The 22,055-nt window shown below is 36.5% G+C and overlaps 2 long non-coding RNA genes across 40 annotated transcripts in view; one reads left to right on the top strand and one right to left on the bottom strand.

Annotated features, from left to right (window-relative positions):
- LOC104689955 overlaps positions 1 to 22,055 on the top strand; it is a 90,436-nt gene that overhangs the window by 4,508 nt on the left and 63,873 nt on the right. For 22 of the 39 annotated variants that reach the window (XR_005603906.1, XR_005603904.1, XR_005603905.1 and 19 more), the window contains exons 2-6: positions 359 to 649; positions 1,898 to 1,972; positions 4,553 to 4,623; positions 7,319 to 7,545; positions 7,660 to 7,741. This is a non-coding gene — a long non-coding RNA (uncharacterized LOC104689955). Of the gene's footprint in view, positions 1 to 358; positions 650 to 1,897; positions 1,973 to 4,552; positions 4,624 to 7,318; positions 7,546 to 7,659; positions 21,128 to 22,055 lie in introns of those variants that run through there. The other 17 variants (XR_005603881.1, XR_005603885.1, XR_005603863.1 and 14 more) reach the window with 12 other exon arrangements.
- Positions 1 to 22,055, bottom strand: part of LOC109144712 — a 109,644-nt gene that overhangs the window by 63,579 nt on the left and 24,010 nt on the right. Inside the window, exon 2 of the long non-coding RNA XR_005603912.1 lies at positions 18,488 to 18,535. This is a non-coding gene — a long non-coding RNA (uncharacterized LOC109144712). The remainder of the gene's footprint in view (positions 1 to 18,487; positions 18,536 to 22,055) is intronic.

Genomic DNA, 22,055 nt, shown 5'->3' with positions numbered 1-22,055 from the left:
GTCCTGCATTACAGGTTCTTCTCCTCAGAGAATGCCATTAGATTGTCAGAGAATCTCCTGATATGGTAATAAGTGACATGACCAGCATTTGTCATATTACCTGTTCTCTTGTTGCCAAGGAAAGGAGCATGTGTAATTGAATGTTTTCAGTTTATTGTATCTGTCTTCTCTTCCATACACCTTATGTCTTTATGTTAGTGAGGTAAGGCTGAAGTAATGGGTTTTGTTCTTCAAGCAAGGTGCAGTTAGATTCCTGATGGCCTTTAGCTCTTAGGCAATTTCATTCCTTAGACTTTCACCAGCCTTGAGAAAGTTCTGTCTCTAGAAATGACAACTTTTTTTCCCACTTCTTGCACAGGTTCTCTTATGTCAGACGAAGGAAACTGTTGATAACTGGATCCAGTCTAGAGACCTAGAAGACACTTCTTTAGGAATCCTGGATTTATGCCCTGGAGGATCCTGAGACCCCGAATTTGTGAATTAAAAGTCTAGAGAAAATCAGGATAAAGAAGGGCTTATAATAACCTGCGTTGCTGAGATGACATCCCCCCAGCTTTCTGTACTTGGAGTGTCCTATATGCAGCAGACTTCGTGCTTGGATATACTGGATTGCTTAGATCCAATTGAGAGGTGGCAAAACCAAAGCAAGGTACTTGTCTGCTGAAATGACACAGAAGCTCATAGCTAAGGATGTTTAGAAAGCTGGAGGCTGTCTTCTGGCTCAGGCATGCATTACTTTACAAATTACCTTGCTCTGTGTTTTTAAGATTTGTTTTACAACTATGAGGATTAGAGGAATTTGTTGTAATGAAAACTGGCGTTGTGTCATTACTGTGTAGCTTTTTAGTTAGATTCTTTGACTTGCCTGGGTTCTTGCATGTTATTCCATTTCATCTGCACCAGTTCCTGGGTAAGTTAGACCAATTGGGGGGCACTAAGGTATACCCACATAATTATAATAATTGCACACCTACATATTGTTTTGGTATTCAGTGTTTGTATTGTAAATGGACATACAGCCAGTGGAAATTTGAATTTTTTTCCTACTTATTTTTCTAATTTGAGCCCTGCCTTGTCCCTGATGCTCATCCAGCCTTCTAGATCCTTGTTATAGGTTCATCTAAGCCACCCTTCAGGCCTCCCCTGTAAATTTCGTATCACTTGAAGTTTAAAGTTTCAGTTTAATAACCTAGTAACTGTAGTTGGGCATCCTCCTTTATGTGTGTTTTACCTTCTGCTGTAGCCATTCAGTCTCTAATGTACCCTGACAAATACAGGATTTGGAACTCATTGCTTTTGCAATTTTAGTCTGCTAGCAATGATAGAGGTTGTAATCTAGAAAGGACTAAAGTGGACAGCATTTACTATTGTACAATGAAAAGAAAGTTTTGAATTTGCCAGAATAAACCTGATCTAAGGATGTTTCTGTGGACTGTAAGGACTGCAAGAAGTATGTGCTGGCTTAGGATGTGCAAATACTTTATTAGATTTCCTATGAACTTCCACATGAAAAATAAAACTAGATATTTTTCTTTTACCTCCTGATTTATCAATAGCAAACCTTCCATTTAGATTTTTTTTTGAGCCACTAAAATGCTCAATGTAGCATGAAGACTAGTGGTGTAGTCATTGAAAGGTTGGATTTCTATATTTTGTTAACATCTTGTAGCATTGACTCCAACATATCTGTAGGCCTGACTCATAGTAACAAATGTATCCCTGAGGATTTAAGAAAGGATTTGGTATTAAACTTAGGTTCTGTGGTAAAGTTTTGCTTAAATGGTCAACTGTAACTTCTAAACGTTTTAATATTTTTGTGGATTTAATGGTTGTGAAAAGTTCTGGCTTGGTATCTGTGAAAACTGAAGTCCATTCTTTATTCATGGATTAATTACAGCAGAACAGTTGCCAAATGATCTTCTCCACAGCACCCATGAACTTCAACCTTGAACGAAAGAAGACTCATCAAATGGTGAGAAAAGAGTGTGGTTATCATTACTATTAAGTTAGGGATTCTCTATTATTTTTTCCTGTTTAGCACTGATTCTGTTATTTTATAGGTATTGAAGTTAGATTTTTGTAGGGTAATTTCTGGGACCATAACCTAATTTCTCCTTCACAGCCTGTATTTCAGCTGGTAATTTTTCAAGCTTTGCTTTTTTCCTCGCTGTCCTCAACTTCAAAAATAATTGTTAGTTATACTCTGAATTCATTAGCTAATTTCTTTATTACTTTCTTCAACCTTAGTCCTGTGCATGTGCTTAACTGTTCACATGAATAGTTTTATCAGTAGCACTACTTAGAAGAGTGAAGTTCAGGATATGTGAAACTGTTTGAAAGACTGAAGTTTAAATTTGGCAGATATGTATGCCTGCAACTAAATGAAATGCTACTGCAGTGAATGCAGGAGTGGGGGATCTGGAAGTGCTTTTGGCTAGTTATTAGTTTGTTTGCTCTTTTACTGTACAATTTTTTTCTTTTAAGACTGATGCAAGTTGTTAATTTGCTTCTCTAGTTTCCTAATTTCTGAGAAATTTTCAACTCTGAGCTTCACACTGTTTATAAAATTTTAGTAGTGCTCATAATTCTCCTGAGAAGAACAAAATGTTATTTTGTTTAGCCATTTCGTGAAAATGTGACTGAATATACAGAGGAACTAATTCTCTCTTTAACTCACTGCCTTAATCAGGTCTTTAATCTTACTCATAAGAATCATTAGGTAATGATTTTTATATGTGCAGATTTATTAAGCATAGATCTTAAAAACGAGTTTCCTTTCTTTTACAGCTATAAATAAAGGATGGAATATTGGTAGCAGGGGCTTGCGTGTGTAAGAATATAGTTGTTAAGTGTTGATGTTGGCTTCCTGGTTATTTAGGTAGGTGACAGTTTAAAATAATGATGCACAGAATGATCCATAATTCAGGAGATGGATCACAGTGAGCAGAAGTTCAGAGAATGCTGAGAGATGCCCCAGACCTTTTTTGGTATCTCAACAAATAGCTCAATTTCTGTTTTCCTTTAGTAACTGTATTGTAGAGTAAGGAGTAAAAGGGACAGAACCCTATTTTGGTGTATGACTTCCACAGTTTATCTTCTTGGAATATGGGATATTAACCCTGTCCTAGCTGTTTACCAAACTGGGTTTGGAAGCACAAATGTGTTTAAATAGCCAGGAGAGATGTCGAGCCCTTTACGCCAATATCTGAACTACACCCTGTGTTAAGAATTACTTTAGTGCTGTTATCAACCACTAAACTTGTTTAAACTTTGCCAGGGTTCTTTACCATTTCATGTTTTAAAAACAAGGTTTAATACTTAAACCAGAAAGAAGCAGCAGTTTTCAGGCACAGTGCATTGAGATGTAACCCAGAGGTCATTTATTTTTAATGCAGATTCAACAATCTGTTGCTTTGTTCTTTCTCAGCCATTTTTTCTTTAGTTTTCTTTTAGAGAGCTGATTCTTGAATTAACTTGGAGCACTTAACTGTTTGCGTTCTCTTCATCAAACAATTAGTCTTGCACTTAAGTAAAAATACTTGTATGAGTATGGGAGAGAAGAGTCTGAATCCACGTTAGTCCCTTGCATCTTGTATTTGACTTTGCCTGTCTGGTAACCAGTGGGCTGGATCCCGACTAGCGCCAATGTGTGAGTCTGAGTGTTACTAGGTTAAGGAGCTCGGGCTCAGTTTTGAATGTGTTTTTGATACTACAGACCTAGTGAAAGATAACAATAGGATGTAAATTGATTTTCAAATTTAAGCACTTCTTTAGTTGTTCAGCTGAGCAGAGTTTAGATACTCCAAATGCTTAAAGTTAAATGGTTTTAAGGTTTTTTTAAGGCATTTTTTGAATTGATTCTTTTTTTGAAGTAATTCTTTTACTTAACAGAAGGAGAGGTAGGCCAATGTCGAACAGTTTCAAAAAGCTTGTTTTCATTACCCTGCTAAGAATATAACTTTGTTTCTTTTGTTCCGTCCCCTTTTGGTTGAATCACTTTCACTTCCCTGACTCTTTTTATACCTGTTGTGTCCTGCTAACCTTTCCTCTAATGTCCAGTTTTCTATTAACTTTTCCACACTGATTATTCTTTGTCTCTCTTCTTTTTTACTGGAGTTTTAGAGAGGTCATTATACTTTTTCAATTTCTTTCCTTCCTTCATCAGTTCCTGGAATCCAGCCACAAATAAAGCCCTCTGATTTCAAGTATGCCTTTTTAGTGAGAAATACACAAGTTAAAAATTTAGTGCTATATCAATAGAAAGGGTAAAGAGGGCATTGTGGATGCTATTTATAGAAAAGGAACCGGGTTTTACATATAATTAAAAACTATTCCCTAATTTGGGGTATTGGGATCCAGACAGTAAGATCAGGATTTTAAGGTGATGCTTTAAAAAATCACTATGCTTATTCTTAAAAAAAAAAAAAAAAAAAAAAAAGAAAAGAAAACCAACCCAACCAAAAACCCCGCAAAAGTCCAGGTTTATTGAATAGACTGAGTAGACTTGATGTGGCTGTTTTATTGAACTGTGTATCACTGAACTTTTCTTAAGCCTTAGGAAAGACAGTATGGAGTTGGAAGAGAAGCAGGGATCTCCATGAAGAGCAGTCAGTTATAGTCGTGGTAAGTTAAAAAACAAATATAATACTGTATTTCTGTTAAATTTTCACCTTTATGAAGCGACTTGTATTTAGGGCCCTGTTCACCTTGGTGAAATGAAGCCAGTTTTATTGAAACAGTCTCTGCATTCTCTGGATTCAGTTATGCTATCACCATGTAATGATTTTGTTCTGTTGTATCTGACTTTGTGGTGTAATTCCTGAATGAAAACAATAAGTGACATAAAAATCATTATTTTCACAGTGCTTATGCTACGGTGTTTTCATGTCTAGTTTCTGAGCAAAACAAGATATATAGGATCGTGTTATCGCCTAATAACTTTAGAATCCACTGCTTGATTTCAGCTGCATTTGATATAGAGGTAGAGGTCCCAAAGTCAGGTTTCTGCAATTTGAATGAAATTTAGCAGCTGTGAGTAGAGAAGGGACTCAAATTAGTGCCCTGGGGTAGAAGAAATTGCAGCATGGACTCAGAAATGTTCTGTTCTGTTCAACCTGTTGCCTTGCAGGTCGGCATGCTTGGTTGGTCTGCCAGTCAATGTGTGGCTCAGATCTAGCCACAATGTGAGCTGCCTCTTGTTCTCCTAAACATCAGAAGCTGAAATTCAGAAAAATCTGTTTAGAAGGGAGTGGGGAAACAGCCAAGCTAGCTTTGGCACAAGTGTGTTGGTGGCACCTATAAGTGTGCTGATAGGTAACTAGACTTAATTACTTCTGCTAGTCATGAAAAAAACTTGGTTTTGCCAGGGCCTTCTAGTCTCCCAAACCACTTGTGAATTATTGCGTGATATGGTATTTTCTATACCTGGATTAGAAACATGTTTTTCTAGTCCATGTCAGAGAAGGGAACTGCTGAGACAGCTTCAGTATTTCATTTCTTTGGTTGTTTGGATGTTAGCTCTGAGCTATTCCTTAGGCTGTCAGAATTGTAAATTTGTGTTTTCAGCTCTCTCTAGAAACTGACTGTAGTTTAGAATGCAGCTATGTGTCCCTGACCCATCCTACAACCTTCTCTCTTGGAACAGTGCAGAAAATATGCATTGTATTCCGATTAACTTCCTTTGTGAAGAAAGATGTGGAGCTGGAAACAGGGACAGAAAACAATATTGGGATCAGGCTGCATCAAGTTACCACACTGCATTGCCACTTGGGAAATGCTAGATCTGTAGCTGTTTGATTTTGTCACCAAAATTGTACTGAAATTTTGTCTTGTCCATTCGTCTCAGTCAGTGAGAAATGGGCAGGTTACACTTGCCAGAGGTGCTGCCTCACTCACTGTGCAGGCTCAGGTAGGCACACTAACTTGGCATATGTCTGATATTTTTAAATTTTCTGCGTAATGTTAGACAAGGGTCAAGACACGACACTCTTTCAACAGAATTTAGTGCTGGAGCATATTCTTTAGAAACACTTGAATTTCTCAGAATAACAGAAGCCTAAGAGTCATGCATATGAAATGTAAAATTTGAAAGAAGTAACATGAGGAGAAACACTTCCAGTTCAGTATCATAAGGTAACTGTCTTGAAATGTCAACTTTTTTGTTTGTCCTCCTGCCCAGCTGAAAACCATCAATCTGGCAGCAAGGAACAAAAACTTGTGATACTCTTTTCCATTTTCTGTTAATTTTCATGTTTGTTTTTTTTTTTTCACAAAGTCAAAGCCAAGAAGAGAACAATTAGTCATCACCAAAAAAACCCCCAAACAAGCTGCATTCCATTTTATGAAACTTTTGGCTTGTCTATTAGATTCTCAAATCCTTTCATTTGGTCCCAGCTTTTTTGTTTGTTTGTTTGTTAAGTATTGTTGTTTCTGCAGAGCTATATGTATCAAAGGAATGAAGAAAAATTTTTTGCATATTTCTAGGATCTATTGGTTCTTAAAACCTTTATCACCTGTAGTGATAGTGTCACCAGTTAAATATTACTTAATGGAACCTATGGCTAACCTGCTTTTAAATGGTTATAATATATAAAAATATTGTAACTTGTAACGTTTTCCTTTTAAAGATCAACATAGATATATTTTTAATAAGAAGAGTAAGGTCAAATAATGGATGTTAAGTTTTGTGTGAACAGCAAAGTGGTGGTGTATTCTTGTTTAACACTATATTGTGTGCTTCCTGTGTTTTAAATGGTGTTCATGAAGTCCTTAAACTTAGCAAAGAATTTTCAAAAGGACTTTTTGTTTTAAAAACCTGCCACTTTTTAGTCTAAAGATGACTAATTCTAAACTGCTTTTTATTATGTATTTTTGAAGGCTTTGGTCTTGGATGCTACTATATGTGGTCAGATACTTTCACAGTCATGAAGACATCAATAAATTCACAGGCCTATGCTGTGTCCCTACAATGGGTGTTGTGGGACAGATTTTAAGAAGGTTGAAGCACTAAAAAGTGACATGCACAACAGATCAAAGAAACTAGGATTATTAGTCTTTAGAAAATGATAATTAAAAAATTAAATTTCAAGTAACATCAATAAAAGCTTCCATAATGTGCTGTCACTACATGTAAAATTCATAAGCAATTTTAAGCCAACATTCTTTAAAGAAGGAGCTAAAAATTCCTATAAATACTATGCAACTTAAAGATGTATGGAACTTCTTTATTATGTGCTAAATGCTGTAATAAAACAGGCTATCAGTAGGTTTTGCTGCATGTTACTAATTTTATTTTTTTTTAATCTTGGTATTTTTGCAGGTGTGTGGAGGAACAGGTCCTGTTCTCGCTGTTGTTACTCCCACATAGGCAGACTCTGTAATTGATTATGTGTGGGTAGGGCCCTATTGAAATTCAGGAGATTCTGCAGTTGTGCGGGGTTCTTTTTGTGAAAGTTCAGTTGCAAGATCAGGACCCTACTGTGACTCCTTACTGTGCATTCTGTCACTGTCTCATTGATTGTACTGGAACCTGCCTATTGGGATAATGTAAGTCCTGCTTTTCCCCCACATGTACTTTAGATGAGAATTAATCATAAAGCATTTCTAATTAGAAAATTAGTATAATTTACATGCATTCTTTTAATTATGTTTTTTTGGCAGTACCAAATACTATATTCCTCAAAACTTCTTAATGGCACTGAGGCTTTGTGGATAATTGGTCACATGATGAGAAAATTCATCTGTAAGTACATCGAAATGATTGACTTTTTCAATAGTTAGTCTTTACTGACATTGGCAAACTAATAGTGATAAAAATGTGAATCAAGAGGTTTGACTTATGTCAAATTGCTTCAGTTCTTTTTAGAAAATATGTACAGCATACCCATTAAGGATTTTATTATTCTTAGGTAATTCACCATGGGACCCTGAAGTTTTTCCTTATTGCAATTAAGTAGGGACTTCTAAGTTGTTTGTTTTCTTTATTTTCAGAATAGTGTGTCTCTGACTTGCTCTCTGTTTTGACTGATAAACTTCTTGAAATTTATAGATCTAGAAGAACTTTTTATACCACTAATATTTGTGTAGATATTGCAAACTGATTTACTAATGTAATTGTCTTGCTGGGTTGAATATTGAAATGTTAATAAATATACATATATTATATTTCTGTCAGTGTACCTTGGCTAAATTAAACTGAGCTGAGTTTGATTATACATACTGATTAGCTATAGTCTTAGGCAGGAACTACATATTATCCGTATCATATGTTGGTGGATTCACCCAAAAATAACTATAAATATCTATGCTTGGGTTAAAGAGGAAGTTCTTTTCCTGTAGCTATGGGTACAGTCATCGCTTTGACTCCTATTTTTATGTACAAATGAGCAAAAACTACATGTAGGTGTTTTCCCTGTATAACAAAAGGGGTATTGTAAACTCTGTGCCCTTTTTTATGATGTTGTATTTCCTTTCTGGTATTTAAATTCAAGGATGTTTTCAACTGTGTTAGTATCAAAAAAATGGAAGAACTGGAAATGTTACTGAATTTGTGGATAATTATCAAGGGGCTCTAAAGGTCTAGAAGAATTGTGTGTAAGGACAGTTAGAGACTCTTCCTCATGAAGCAAGGACACAGATAATAATTGATGAGTAAAGGTTAAGGAGCACAGGATTATTTTTGTTGCTTGGCACAAGAAAGGTGGAATGAAAGTAATTTGAAGAAAGAGCAAGACCAAAAAAGATATCAGACTCAGATCGAAGCAGACTAGAGAGTTCAGTTAGAAAAACCCAACAAACAAACAAAACCCCCCAAACCAAAACCCTTAATAATGGGTTTGAAGAATATACCTGAAAGGAGAACTAAATGGATAGCTACTGGTATTTTTCATTGCACTGAATATATAATAGATTTAAGTTTAAAACTTTCAGTAAATGTTTTCTCAAAGTTTTTGGTTTTCTTCTGTTGGAGAGGAGTATAAGAACTTTGAAGTGTTGAAGAAGACTCAGTGACTACTTGTGAATTACAGTATGAATTGGGGATTCAAGATGACAGTTACAACTAAGAACAGAAGACAATGGGTTGCTAAAGAAAATTAGTACCAAGCAGAAGCCATAATTTCTTATTCAAACACAAAACTTAATGATTTTGAAATGTATCACCTTCAACAGCGCTCAAACCACAATTTTATTATGTTCATTACGGGATGGGTATTTTCAGAGTTCTAGTTAAAAAACCTGAACAGTGATTCTTTTGAGATTTTGCAATATAAAATGAAATTGACACCTTTTCAGTATGAAATGAAATTATTTGAGAACACTGGATGTTTCATTTTGCATTAAAAAAATCTTGATCAATGTATTTTTTTTTTAAATGTTTAGACCTATATGTTTGCTGTTAATCCTATCTGCCATATATATTTTTACTTGCAGTAAGTTGGGTAAAAGAAAGAAAAGCAGAGAGAGATTAGGTGATTGCAAAAAAAACCTCCAAAACACAGCCTTCTAGCTGTGTCTCTAGATCAGAAATGCCTCAGAATAGATCTAGTTTCAGAAGAGAAAAGGAAGGAAAGTGACATGCCGGTGAGTGGAGTATGTGGAATCCTCTGCATGCTTTTCATCTGTATCTGATTTTTTCTCTGGTCACCACTGAGAGGCAGATCACCTGGGTGTGACTGCTTCCTCTTCCCGTGGTGGCAACTTTCCAGTACTTTGAGGGAGATAATGTTGGGGCATAGCTCTGCTCTATTCTGTATTTGTAGCAGTGTTGCTACAAATACTTGGAAGAGAAGGAACTCTGAATTGCGTCCTGCTGTAACCAGCTCTCCAGTACTCACTGCTGCTTACCCCTGTTGTTGAGTACCTGATCTGATTGTTTCTTTGGTTTAACTCATGCTGTGATGCTATAAATGACTGAAACCAAGACAAAAGCAAGAAAACCGATATCAAGAGAAGGAGATGATGTTTTGGAATGTAGGGAGTGGGCATTTGCTGCATAGCTACACATTATCTGGGCTTGAGAATACCTCAAGAGCTGAAATGCCAAACTACAGCAACAGAGTAAGTTTCCTTCTGTGCACTAAGAAGGAAGAGCAAAGGAATGTGCCTGAACATTCAGCATGTTAGTTGTTGCAAGTCTCTGAGATCTTTTCCTCTACTGCTGTTTGTACTTTGCTTGTACCGTGACTGTCCAGAATGCAGCATGTCTTTACTTGTGTCCAATGAGGCACTCCTCACATTGTAACATCATGAACATTGTTTTTCTTCAACCCTTGAAAGTCAAAACATGGTAGCATAGGTAGATGTAACAAGTTAGTAATAAATGTGACACAAAATAATTTTCTCATTTCACAGTATCTATAGGAAAAACAATGTTTTATGCATTTCATATACCTCCTCTTTTCCAACCCTAAACAGATTTAATGCATGAAAATTTTCTTCAGCAATGCCCTCAGTTCTTTATTTCCAGTTAAAACTGTTGGTTTTTGTTAGCAGGTGTTTTTGTATTTAGGTTGATGCCCTCACAAAACCTCTCTGGATCCTTTATGAATGATGCTATCATGCTGTCATTTGTTTTGTCATCAAATCTAGTGTAAACCTGTGTTTTGGGAATCTTTGTCCTACCCTTAAAAGATGATCATTCTTCTCTGTCAGCAGGTTTTTCATGGATCAAGTCTTTATTAGAAAATCTTTTACTTTGCTTTGACAAAACGCAGCATTGCCTTGCTCATTAGCTAGTCAAAGTGCTGCTCTACTGTAAATACCATTTTCCAAACCTACTCCTTTGGTATTTTGAATTTCCTGCTTCATTTAAAAGCAAAAAGGATAAGCTATCTGTCTTTATTTTCAAGGCTCATCAAGACTACTTCTACCTGATACCTCTCCTTCAGTATCAAGAGGGTGACTCTGGTTTTGATCAACATTTGATGCCAGCTTCCATCATTCAGTCATTAAATTTTCAGACCACACTGAATATTTTCTCCTCAGCTGCCTCTCATGGATTGGTTGACTTCTTCACAAACAGAATTGTTCACTATCTTCCCTTTAATTTTTTCTTAAAAGTTTTATGTACTGTGAAGCTTTAAGCAATCCAACTAGACAACAGTTATATTGCAGGCATATTAATGCCAATGCATATCACAGTAGTACTGTGTCATTGCATTTGGGCTCTGCCATAATCCCTCTGTTGTCTCTTTATGTAGAATTTAAGCATATCTATATTTTGTTGTGTTTTGTTCATGGCCCGGTGTAATACAAAGTGGCCCAGGGTGAGGCCTTCCAAGATTTATGGTAGTACAGATAAATAACAATGAATATACACCGGATGCTGCAGTGTAGCTGTTGGATTCTGGTGTGCCTAATGCCATGTCATATTTAATGCGGAAAGAAGGTGCTCCAACCAGAGAAAAAGAAAGTGAGTTGCAGCCAACAGAAAAAATGCTAGCCCCAAAGGCCGCCTCAGCTGCCAAACTCAAGTCCGTAGCTACTGGCATTGTGTCCTGAAAGCATCTCTCTCTTCTCTTCTCCACAGCAGTAAGAACAGATTCTCCCTTCTCGTGTAAGGAAGTAAATGCAAATATCACAAAGTTCTGTAGTGTGTGCAGAAGGACTTTCTATACTTTTGTAGCATCCTTCATGTATTCCATTCCTGACACAGCATCTCTTGGTACAGAAATCTTGAATAACAACAACTGTGCCATTCATCAGACCTTTTTTCAAATGCCATTTGATCTCTGTTGGGAAGGAACCTACACTAGTTTTTATTTGGTATCTTGGCACATTGCTATCTCATAGTGCTCTGCTGCCATTGTGCCTTGAAAGTAATGAGTCTTCAGAGAAGTGGTAAGTCTGAATTCAATCAGGAATTCCCCAGGTATGTCACCCTCTTTCTGTAATTGGGTCTGCATGTAACCCTTTACTTTCTTTTAAAGACGCTGAAATACCAGTGTGTAGATCATACAGAGAGGATGGAATGTTGAGTGCCTGGCTGATTACAGACGGTAGATTGGACTGTGCAGACAAATGGCGCAGTATGTACCAAAGAAAATATAGTCCAATGGTTTAATTTTATCAGAATAAACCACAAAATGTAGTTCTAGATGGTTCCATGGCTGAATAGGAGAACTTTGGTAAGAGCCGTGGGCTAGTTGGTGGGATGGAGGCAGTTGCTGTGAAAGCCATTACAAAAAGAAATTGAACTCATTTCACTGGCAAGGTTTATGACAGGGAGATTAGGGACATCCCCAAATAGGAGTTGATTTTTATAGAGAATAGCTCAGATTTGATATATCAAGAAAAATTTTTTTAACAAATTGATTGAATAAACATTAATAAATTACCTAATAACTTGCTGTTCATTTAGTAGTCCTAGAAAAATTCAGAAATTATATTGCTGAACAAACCATGAACTGTGTTGTGTAATCTGATACTTTAATTAGCTTTGATAACAGAGGACTGAAAAGTAACAAATGTGACCCTAGTTTTAAAAAGGGTTTTAGGGGTGGTCGTGGACTAAAGGACTAAAAAGTCAGACTACCATGACAGACAAACTGCCAGTGATTGTGATAAAGCATACAATTAATAGGAACGTGGATAGGTGTAATAGCAACCATCATGGCTTTTGTACAAGTAGTTTTGAATTAGAGCTTTGCTAGTTATTTGAAGGAAACATTTCCAGATGCACAGGAAAAAGTGACCCAAAACTTTTTAAAAAGTTCTGTAATTGAAGACTGTTAACAAAATGAAGTATGGAGTCACTTAAAATTCTTTGTGGATTAGTAAAGGGTTTTAGAAGATAAGGAACAGTATAGTGACTAATGGGTGGTTTTAACACTGCCCCCTCTCAGAGGTTTGTGCTGGCACCTTTGCTGGTCCACCTGTTCCTAAACAGCCTGAAAAAGTGTGGTTGTAAAGATTGCAGATGATAAAGGGAAAATATTCACAGTTGGAGTCAGACCTAATGTTGACCCTGAAGAGCTGCAGAAGGATCTCACAGCAGGACCTGTGGTGATCCAGGAGCCATGGCTGTCACAGTGGCCAGATATTGCTGCCCCCCACTGTTCAGCCATATCCATCATCAGAGAGAGGCAGTGGCTGTTGGATTACAGCAGCCATCAGCCCGTAAATGGTGAGCTCAGCAGGCTGTGACCAGTCTTGCCACTCAGGAAGGCAGGGACTTGTAGCTGTTCTTTTTAACGTCAGGGGCTGCAAAATGAAGAGAAGATTCTTTCTCCCTGTTTTTTAGAGGTTCATAACCCCAACAAGCTTAAAGTACATGTTTTGAACTTGGAGTTCCTGCCTGCTACAGGGTTGAAATGTCACTGTTAATGTGATGGGTAATGTCTTGCTGCTGTGAGAAGCCAGGGCTCTCAAGCCACCTTACTGGTGTTTGCATGGATTTTTAGCAGCTTTGTTAATTTCTTAAAATCATTCTGGATCTGTAAATAATAGTTTGTCATCCTCATTGATTGATGATAAATTTTTAAACATGAATCAAGTGTATATTTTCTTAAATCTGTAGATTTTTTTATTGTTCCTTTTTCTGGCAGTAGCAATATTGTGGATGGGCAGATCAGTTTTACTTCTATTGTTCATAAACCTGTGGGCAATTGAAAATGCCAGTTTGCTGCTACTTCAGAAGCTAAAAGCAGTCACAGGCCCTAAAATTAATCCTGGGGGAAATCAGATAATGAAGCAGCAATGCTTCACACAGCAACCAGAAGGTGTGGAGAGAAGGATGGAGTACCTTTGCATTGTACCTTTGCAACAGCTGGAGTGGTTTCTAAGCTGTTGTCTGCAAACCCGTAGTGGACTCCAAGGTGATGGTGGATTGAACAGCTGTTTGGCTAAACCATAAGAGTGTTTCCAATTAAACGTTTGATCAGATGGGTGTGTGGTGGCTTTTGAAAGTTGCTGAGGGCTGATAATGATCTGTTGCTCAAAAAAAAGTGGGAACTGATGTTCTGGAGTGTATGAAAAAGTAGAGAGCACTCCCTACCTTCCAAGCTTTAGGTAAGTTACGTGCCTCTCCACAACAAGCAACAGCAAGAGGTGCCCAGAAGGGAGCCAGGAAGAGCAGTCTGGCAGCATTAATCCTTCTGACCCTATCACACCTTCCCCAGTAACAGAAATATGAGGTTCTTAATTGTTGTGTTGTCCTTGAGTATCCTTAAAATTCGTCACTAGTCCTACTTTTCATATATATTCCCGACTAGTAGATCTAGTTTTCTGAGAAGTAAGTATAATTTTTCAAGTCTAGGGTCCTCATCTGACAAAGACTAAACTTGTCATCTCCTCTAGATTACAATATATATCCTTTGAATTAAAGCCTGATTTCTCATTGCCAGAAAAACAGATTTTAAAATTTTCTATTTTGTCATTATTAACGGGCATAAACTTTCCTTACAATTATGAACATGTCTTATTACCTGTGTATTACTTTTTCAAAAATCCCAGTTGTATTTCATCAACTTCTTTTATTTCCCTGAATGAAAATTTTACTTTGTAAAAAGCTTCTTTGTCCTCATATCATGTCTCTTACTACTTTTTTCTTACTATTGAAAAATTTCCAGCATCATAAAATATTTCTATTATCAGTGCTTTTAGTTGCCCTTGACATAGTTTACTTCCCATTGTCCTGAGTACCATACAAGCACATCCATAAATAATTTGTAGAGATACTAGCTTTTCCAACCTTCTGTGCATATTTATGTTAGGAATTGCAGTGGTGCCCAATTTGAGGTACACCAAGTTATAAGCCATATTCAAGTGGTATAAATATGTTTATCTTAAAGAAATAATTTGTCTGATCTAAAATCATTGTAGTGTATTTAATGAAATTTAAACAAAATACTAGAAACAAATACTGACAATAGTTTTTTTAAAGGATAAAAGCAAGTTGGTAGGTGTTCTGTTTAACCTTTTTGTGTTCCATTTCTCTTACTCATGTCTTTTGATACATATGTGGAGAATGAGGAGGGTTGTGCTTGTTTTTGTGTTATCTTGCTAAATACCTGTTGCTAGCTTACATGATTCTGATGTTGTCTTTGCTCAGGCTTGAGCTACAAGCTGAATAAGAAATTGAGGGGAATCTTTGCCTTGTATCAGAAAGCAACTTGTAAGGAAGGAGAGAGTGACTTCTGCTATAGTGTGGAAAAAGGTGATTTCCTGACTTTACCTGTGATTGACAGGAGGGAGGGATTTATGACTCTAGGCAAAGCATATGAGTACAGAAGCAGTGATGGGGTGTATTGTTAGGTCTGAGGGTAAGTGTACGTGAATGAAGAATTTGGAATAGGTATCAGAGAAGGGGTTTCAATAAGAGTTGGAAAGATCACAGTTGGATAAATACACTGGGGTCAGCTGAAAGTCACTTTACTAGAGAACATGGCTACAGCTCTCTATCTGACTCTAGCTCACTCCACACTTGTCCTAGCTACACCCTTACCTGTCTTCTGGAACCTCAGCTTCTTCTTCAGTAACGCATTATCCTTTTAAGTGGAAAACCTACTTTCCTGCTTACTCCAGTAACAATTACATGCAGAGGTACAAATGATCCTATAAATCTTTGACATCTAAAGCTTGTCTTCTGTCCCACTATACTTTCTTCAGCCTCCTGTCTCTGGAGTTCTGCACTGCAGATGCAGACAGACAAATGAATCACAGAATAGAACCATTTAGTTTGGAAAAGGCCCTTAAGATCGTCAAGTTAACTATAAACGTAACAGTAAAAGTCCACCACTAAACTGTGTCCCTAAGTGCTGTATCTACATGTCTTTTAAATGCCCTGGACAGCCTGTTCTAGTGCTTAACAACCCTCTCATTGAAGAAATGTTTCCTAATATCCAATCTAAACGTCCTCTGGAACAACTTGAGGCCATTTCCTCTTGTCCTGTCACTGGTTACCTCGGAGAAGAGACCGACCCCCACCTGGCCATACCCTCTTTCTGGCAGTTACAGAGAGAGATAAGTTCCCTTCTGAGCCTCTTTTTCTCCAGGCTGAGCAACCTCAGCTCCCTCAGCTGCTCCTCACAGGACTTGTGCTCCAGACCTTTCACCAGCTCCGTTGCCCTTCTCTGGTGCTCCAGCACTTGAATGTCCTTGTAGCGAGGAGCCCCAGACTGAACACAGTTATTGGCAGCATGGCCTCACCAGTGGATACAAAAGGATTCAAATGAGGTGCTGTGGAAAGCTGGGTGCACAATAGTATTGCTTCTCCTTTGCAACATGCAGTTTGCATCTTCTCCAAGTGGGACATGTCCCATCATTTGAAATCTGCTGAGTGTAGATGAATTAATTTATTCCTTTTCCTCCTTCCTGTAGCACTCATAAGAATGTGATGGAGTTTTTTCCACATGATGAGTTATGACTTTTAGATAATGTTTGTCTTACTAAACAGCAGAAAAAAAGTCTTGGATTTCTAAAGCTTGGTCCCTTTGATTTGCATTTTTCTGTGATCTATGATCTTCCTAAAAATAAATTAATTCAGTGGATTATTACACCTACTGATGATAAATTGAATCTTATGGACAGTGGGATTGCTTTTCTTAATTATTATTTTGCACATCCCTAAAAAGTTGTTCCTAAATGCTAAAGAGTCTGTGGAAAGACTGAAAGCAATGTCATAGGACATCCCCTTAAATGAAAGGGGTTTTATAAAATGCAGTGGGATTTTCTTGGCACATCTCTTTTCATAAGTCTGAAGGTTTTATTTAACAGTTTTCCTTCTTAATATTGATTATGATTGCATACTTATGTTTATGACTAAACTTAGCTAACGAGATACATGATTTCTGCTCAAATTTGGAACTCAGTAATTAATAATCCTGTCAGCACATGACTATACAAATAGATTATGTACCAGGATCACCATAACAATAGTAAAAAAGCATACTTTTGGGGGTTGGGGGGGTTGGTTGGTTTGGGTTTTTTTCTAAGAGGATAAGTTATTTTAATAGAAAACAATTTTGTGCTTCTCTCTTGGTCGGATTTCTATAGTGGCTATAGAGATCGTTCTTTTAGTTAGTCAATATTGGTCCCTAAAAATTGGCTTTACTTTTGTTGTTTGTCATGTGTCATTTTATCTTTAAAGACTGCAGGAGTTCATGATTCCTGAGAAGTAACACCTTGAAGTTCTGGCACTATCTTCTACAAAGTAACTTACACTGAGCTGGCTTCCTGTTACTGTGTCAATGAAACATCAAATGTTGATACTATGTGTGAAACAACATTTGATATTATGGCTATTAAGCTACTTGAAAAAATACTGTGAAGGTGGATTTTGTGTTTACAAGACCTGGCATTTAAAAATGTATGTCATGGATGCAGGTAATAAATGTTGTTTATGAATTGTTACAGGACAGAAAATACTTATCTTTGTGTACAATATGCTAGTCTTAGCGCTAGCTATTTTTATCTCCTAAATATCTTATAATAAGGTGGTTATAAATATTTAAAGACATGAATAATTTCATTTGTTGAAGCATTGTGTGCACCATTTAGAATGGCTGCTAAAGGAGAGAAGTGGACATGCCTTTCTCATAACAGCTAAACATGAAAATAAGGTATCAGAGATAATGGTATAGTTCAAATCAGTAAAAATCATTGTTTTGCTGTATGAGCATAGCTCTTTACAGAATGATGATCTCATTTTAAGGTTACAGATATCTAAATAGATTCACTGCAGAACTTTATTCTAGTGTTTTTATATCTTTGCTAGAAATAAGAGAACACAAACACTTAGATTTTAAGTTATTGATCTTCAGCCATGCTAAAAGCTTTCAGAACTCAGTATTTAACCCCAGGATTGGATCCATAGCCCTTTTAAATTCTGGAATTTCAGAAACTGTGCAGGTGAGTTGGAAAAAGCAAAGGAAGAAACTGAAATGGGCAGAAGGAAATTATTGTCCTTTACAGAAGGAAAGATAAAAAAACCTTAATGAGCATAGGAAAAATAATAGGATGAAAGAGAGGAGTCAGGTGAGTATTTACAGTAATATATTTTATACGGTGCTCAGATATGTTATGCTTTGCACTTGCATGGAAAACAGAGTAAGACTTCAGCTTTTTAACTGCTGTTCTGAGCGGTACTTTACTAGCTGTGCATTTTTATTTTAGCACAGTCACTTCTAAGGAAGGCTTTAAATTGATTTTCAGGGCCAACCTGAATCACAAAATTCATTATCCCGCTGAAATTATGACTGCCACAATGTTTGTCTTCTCAAGTTAGCTCTTAAAACCCCCACTATTAGACATGAAGAAAGTCAAAACCATTTAAAAAATATATATTTCTGTTAATTCTAGTCACTAGCATTTGAGAAAAGGCACAAGCAGGCACGCAATAACAGTTAAGTGTCAGAATTTCTGTGTAAAACTTAATTGTAATAGTACTGAAATTGAAAATAGAAACTGCTAATTAACTGTTACTCAGCAAGACTAGGCGAAGTCAATCAATTCATAACCGAATGTAGCTGTAGAACAATGGTTTACTTACATTGGTATTCATTACAGGTTAGACATCAGTGTGGATTTCATCCATAAGCTGTAATAAAATAAAATAAATTAGGAAATGGCAAAAAAAAAGTTTCATTCAGGAATTTGTTCATGGACGTGCTTAGTTTCTGCATGATTCCCGTAAGTGTATATAGCATTATAGCAAGAGTATATGTTTAGGGAAATCCCATACTTTTTAAACTGAGCAGTTAGCAAATATTCATAGAGTAACTATAACTGATCTTCATGAATTACCATGCAAAAACCCCATTTAACTACAGAGATAAGGATCCCACATTTTCTTACATTCACTCAGTGGTGAGTGTTCACCTGAGCAACACTTCCCTGTAACTGAACCCTGAGCTGATGTGTGGCAGAGTAACATCCCCTCTAAAACTGCCCCGTTGCTGAAGAGGACAGAGAGTGAAAATGGGTGGAGCAGGGAGAACTCTTATGGTGCCAGTTCACAATTAATTTTGGAATGGTAACATCTACTTTTTGGAATGTAGTGTATTAATTTCTGCTGATAGAGATAGGTCAGCATAAGAACTATGCTATAAATTGCTGTGTGATAGGGTTCCCATTCCTGTGCCATGTCTGTGTCACTGGGCAGCAGTTTTTAAGGGCACCCAGTAAAGATATGAATACTGAAAAACTAACGTAACTGTGCTCTTCATGTTTGTGCTAAAAGGAAAAATGAAATTAAATGGAGATAAAACTTTTAGAAGTTCTAAATAAGAGACTTCTTGGTCCATTTTATAGTTAGCCCTTGCTGTTATGTCGTTTTGCAATGATGTTACACTATTTCATGTTGCATGATTCTAGAATAGTTTAGATCATATAAATTGTTCAGTGCAAAATCCCATTTCAGGTATATTTAGATTTTAAAGATGTCTTTTTAATTGCATTGTAACTGACAACTCTGTGTTGTCCTCATGTAATAGGCATGATATCATGACATCAAGATGCCTGTATTCTAAAATAATCATTAGTGGAAGACCACTGCATGTGTAGGTCTCCAAATGGGTATGAATTGTGCAGTCCCAGGACTATATCTCTCAGATTTTCTGTATTAACAAGGAGGTGCCAACAATGAACTGTCCCTTTGGTGTATTTCAGCCCTCAGATCACTGCCCAGGAGGAAAGCTCACTTTCCCATCCCCTTCTGTGATCATTTATGCTTTGGTACTGCTGTTCTGTAAGCACACAGTCTTGGTTTTGCGTCTGGGCTGGCAAGCTGGTGAAGGTGGTATGAAGAGGTTTTTTCCACAGACCGGCTCCACACTGAAGTTTCCTGCACAGAGACTGGGCTATATACCAACTTTAAAACCAGCCCTTCACCCATGACTCTTTTATTTAATTGTAGTTCATTTAAAATAACAATTAAAATATGTGTCCATGACCATGACATTGGATTTCAGCATTTTTTCACAGCAGTACTTACTGTACTTACTGTATTTAGTAACAAATTACTGAAATATCAGCAGTGCCATTTTAAGTATCAGTTAAATGTGATATTTAATGAATTATGTCTTAATGTTTGGAACAGAGAATTCTAGTGATGTTAAGCTTAAATTTTTGTTTACAGCAGATAAACTTAAAGCCAAGTAGTACATAATTAGTTGTAACAGAAGAGCAAACTCCTTTTATTTGGGTCAGGCTTTGTTTTTGTGCTCAGTGTAGTGCACACAAGTACTGTTCAGTAGTAAAAAATATTATGCAGCACTAACCTATTACATGTTCTGTGCAGATGAAAGTCATCAGTAAATTTTCTTTGTTCAGATTAAAGGAAGTTGAAAATATGCTGAATCTTTTATTATTTTAATCCAGACATTGTTATCCATAAATATTCAGCTTGAAGATAAGATGCTAGGTTCATAAATACCTAGTGAACTTCACAAAATTAATTACATTTCAAATATGTGATTCAGAATCTAAGATTCAGACCTTAGGATGGGATGAATCGCCGTCTGGGGGTGCCCATTTTGTTTTGCTGACTTCTCAGGAATCCTGCTCTGAATTGACTAGTTCAAACTAAAAGTTAAGTGACTGGCCTGACACCTTAATCAAGAAATAACTGAGCATTTCATACCATAGTAGATCTTTTCTTTAGACCTCTCTAAGGATGGCTGCCTTATTCCTCACCTTTTGTGTCAGTGTTCTTGTACTGTTTCTAATATGAATAAACACGACTGTTGCTGTTGCCATTTCCTGTGTATTGTTTTTTCCTGTCCTTTTCAATCTTGTTATCTTATCTTTCCCTGTTTTTTTTTTCCTTTTTTTCTGACTCCTTATAGATGCCATCCTTTCTGAAGCTTTTCACTTGCTACCTCTCTGACAATCCTACTTTCCATGTTGAAAGTATTGTCTTAACTTCTGACGTGGAAGACTGCTGACCCTTCCTTTGATGCTGATACCAGTACTTTCTTGACTGATAGTGCTGTAACGAAGACATAGAAAAAGAAGAATATGGCACTCATGAATTTTTTTATGGTTTGAATAGTCAAAAAATATTGTTCTTCTGCCTTCATATAAAATGTGTTGGTTTCCCAATGTAATTGTAAAAGATGTTTGTAGAAATGTTAAATCAAATGTGAAGAGTATAAAATCCATATTAAAGACATGTAAGTTTAATAAAATACAGCATTAGTCTTTATTTTAACAACTGAGTCCTACATGGCTCACTTGCAAAAAGTGGGGTAGACTTACAAAGTTGTTTACTGGTAAAGTCCGACTCACTAAAAGGTGAAATTTCTTTTTCTGTACAGTAATTATTAAAAGGTCAAATTATTTTCTTTCTCCCTCTGCTAATATTTTCTTGATCTATAGCTGTTAAATATCTCTCCTTCTCTAGAGTTCTCTGTCTTCTCCCTTTTTTTTTTTTTTTTGTTTGTTCCTTTTGTTAACCTAAGTTTCTGGTTCCTTTCTACACTGGTCTCTCCTAACTCTTTTGGTCCAATACTGATCCCTTTTTTCTCATATGTTTGCATCCATTTGCCTAGAATATTGTCTTGAGCATGATCATATATACTCAAGAATTTACTTCTTAATGCTGGATGCTGGATGGATCTGCTATTTTAGGACTTCCAGTAGAGCAGAGAAGAAACTTAACAATTCATGACAGCATTTTAGGTTTTTTTATGATGCATGTGCCTTCAGAGGATCAAAATACCTTGCTTCCTACATCAATGGAATGGTAACTAAAGACAGAGATAAACATTCCTGTATTAATAAAAACTTATGGTACATGTTCAGTATAGGAATGCTAACTTAAAAAGACCATCTGAATGAAACCATACTGTGTTCATAAATGGTATGGCTAAAGTTTTCAGTTTGGTTTGCATATAAAGAAAAATGCTATTGGAAAGAGTGCTTTGTATTGATAGCAATATAAGGAGAGAGAATTTTTTTTAAAAGACAGCTAAAAGGTAAACATGCATAAAATCAGGAGAGTTCTTGAAAATCATGCTCTGCTATAGCAGAAACACTGAATAACAATTAATGTTTTTTATTGGGTAGATACCTACATATTTTATTAGGTATACTAAATGTTCTTTAGATAATCTAAA

The sequence above is a fragment of the Corvus cornix genome, chromosome 1, assembly GCF_000738735.6.
Source record: "Corvus cornix cornix isolate S_Up_H32 chromosome 1, ASM73873v5, whole genome shotgun sequence".
NCBI lineage: Eukaryota > Metazoa > Chordata > Aves > Passeriformes > Corvidae > Corvus > Corvus cornix.
This window is presented reverse-complemented; position numbering and strand designations above follow the sequence as displayed.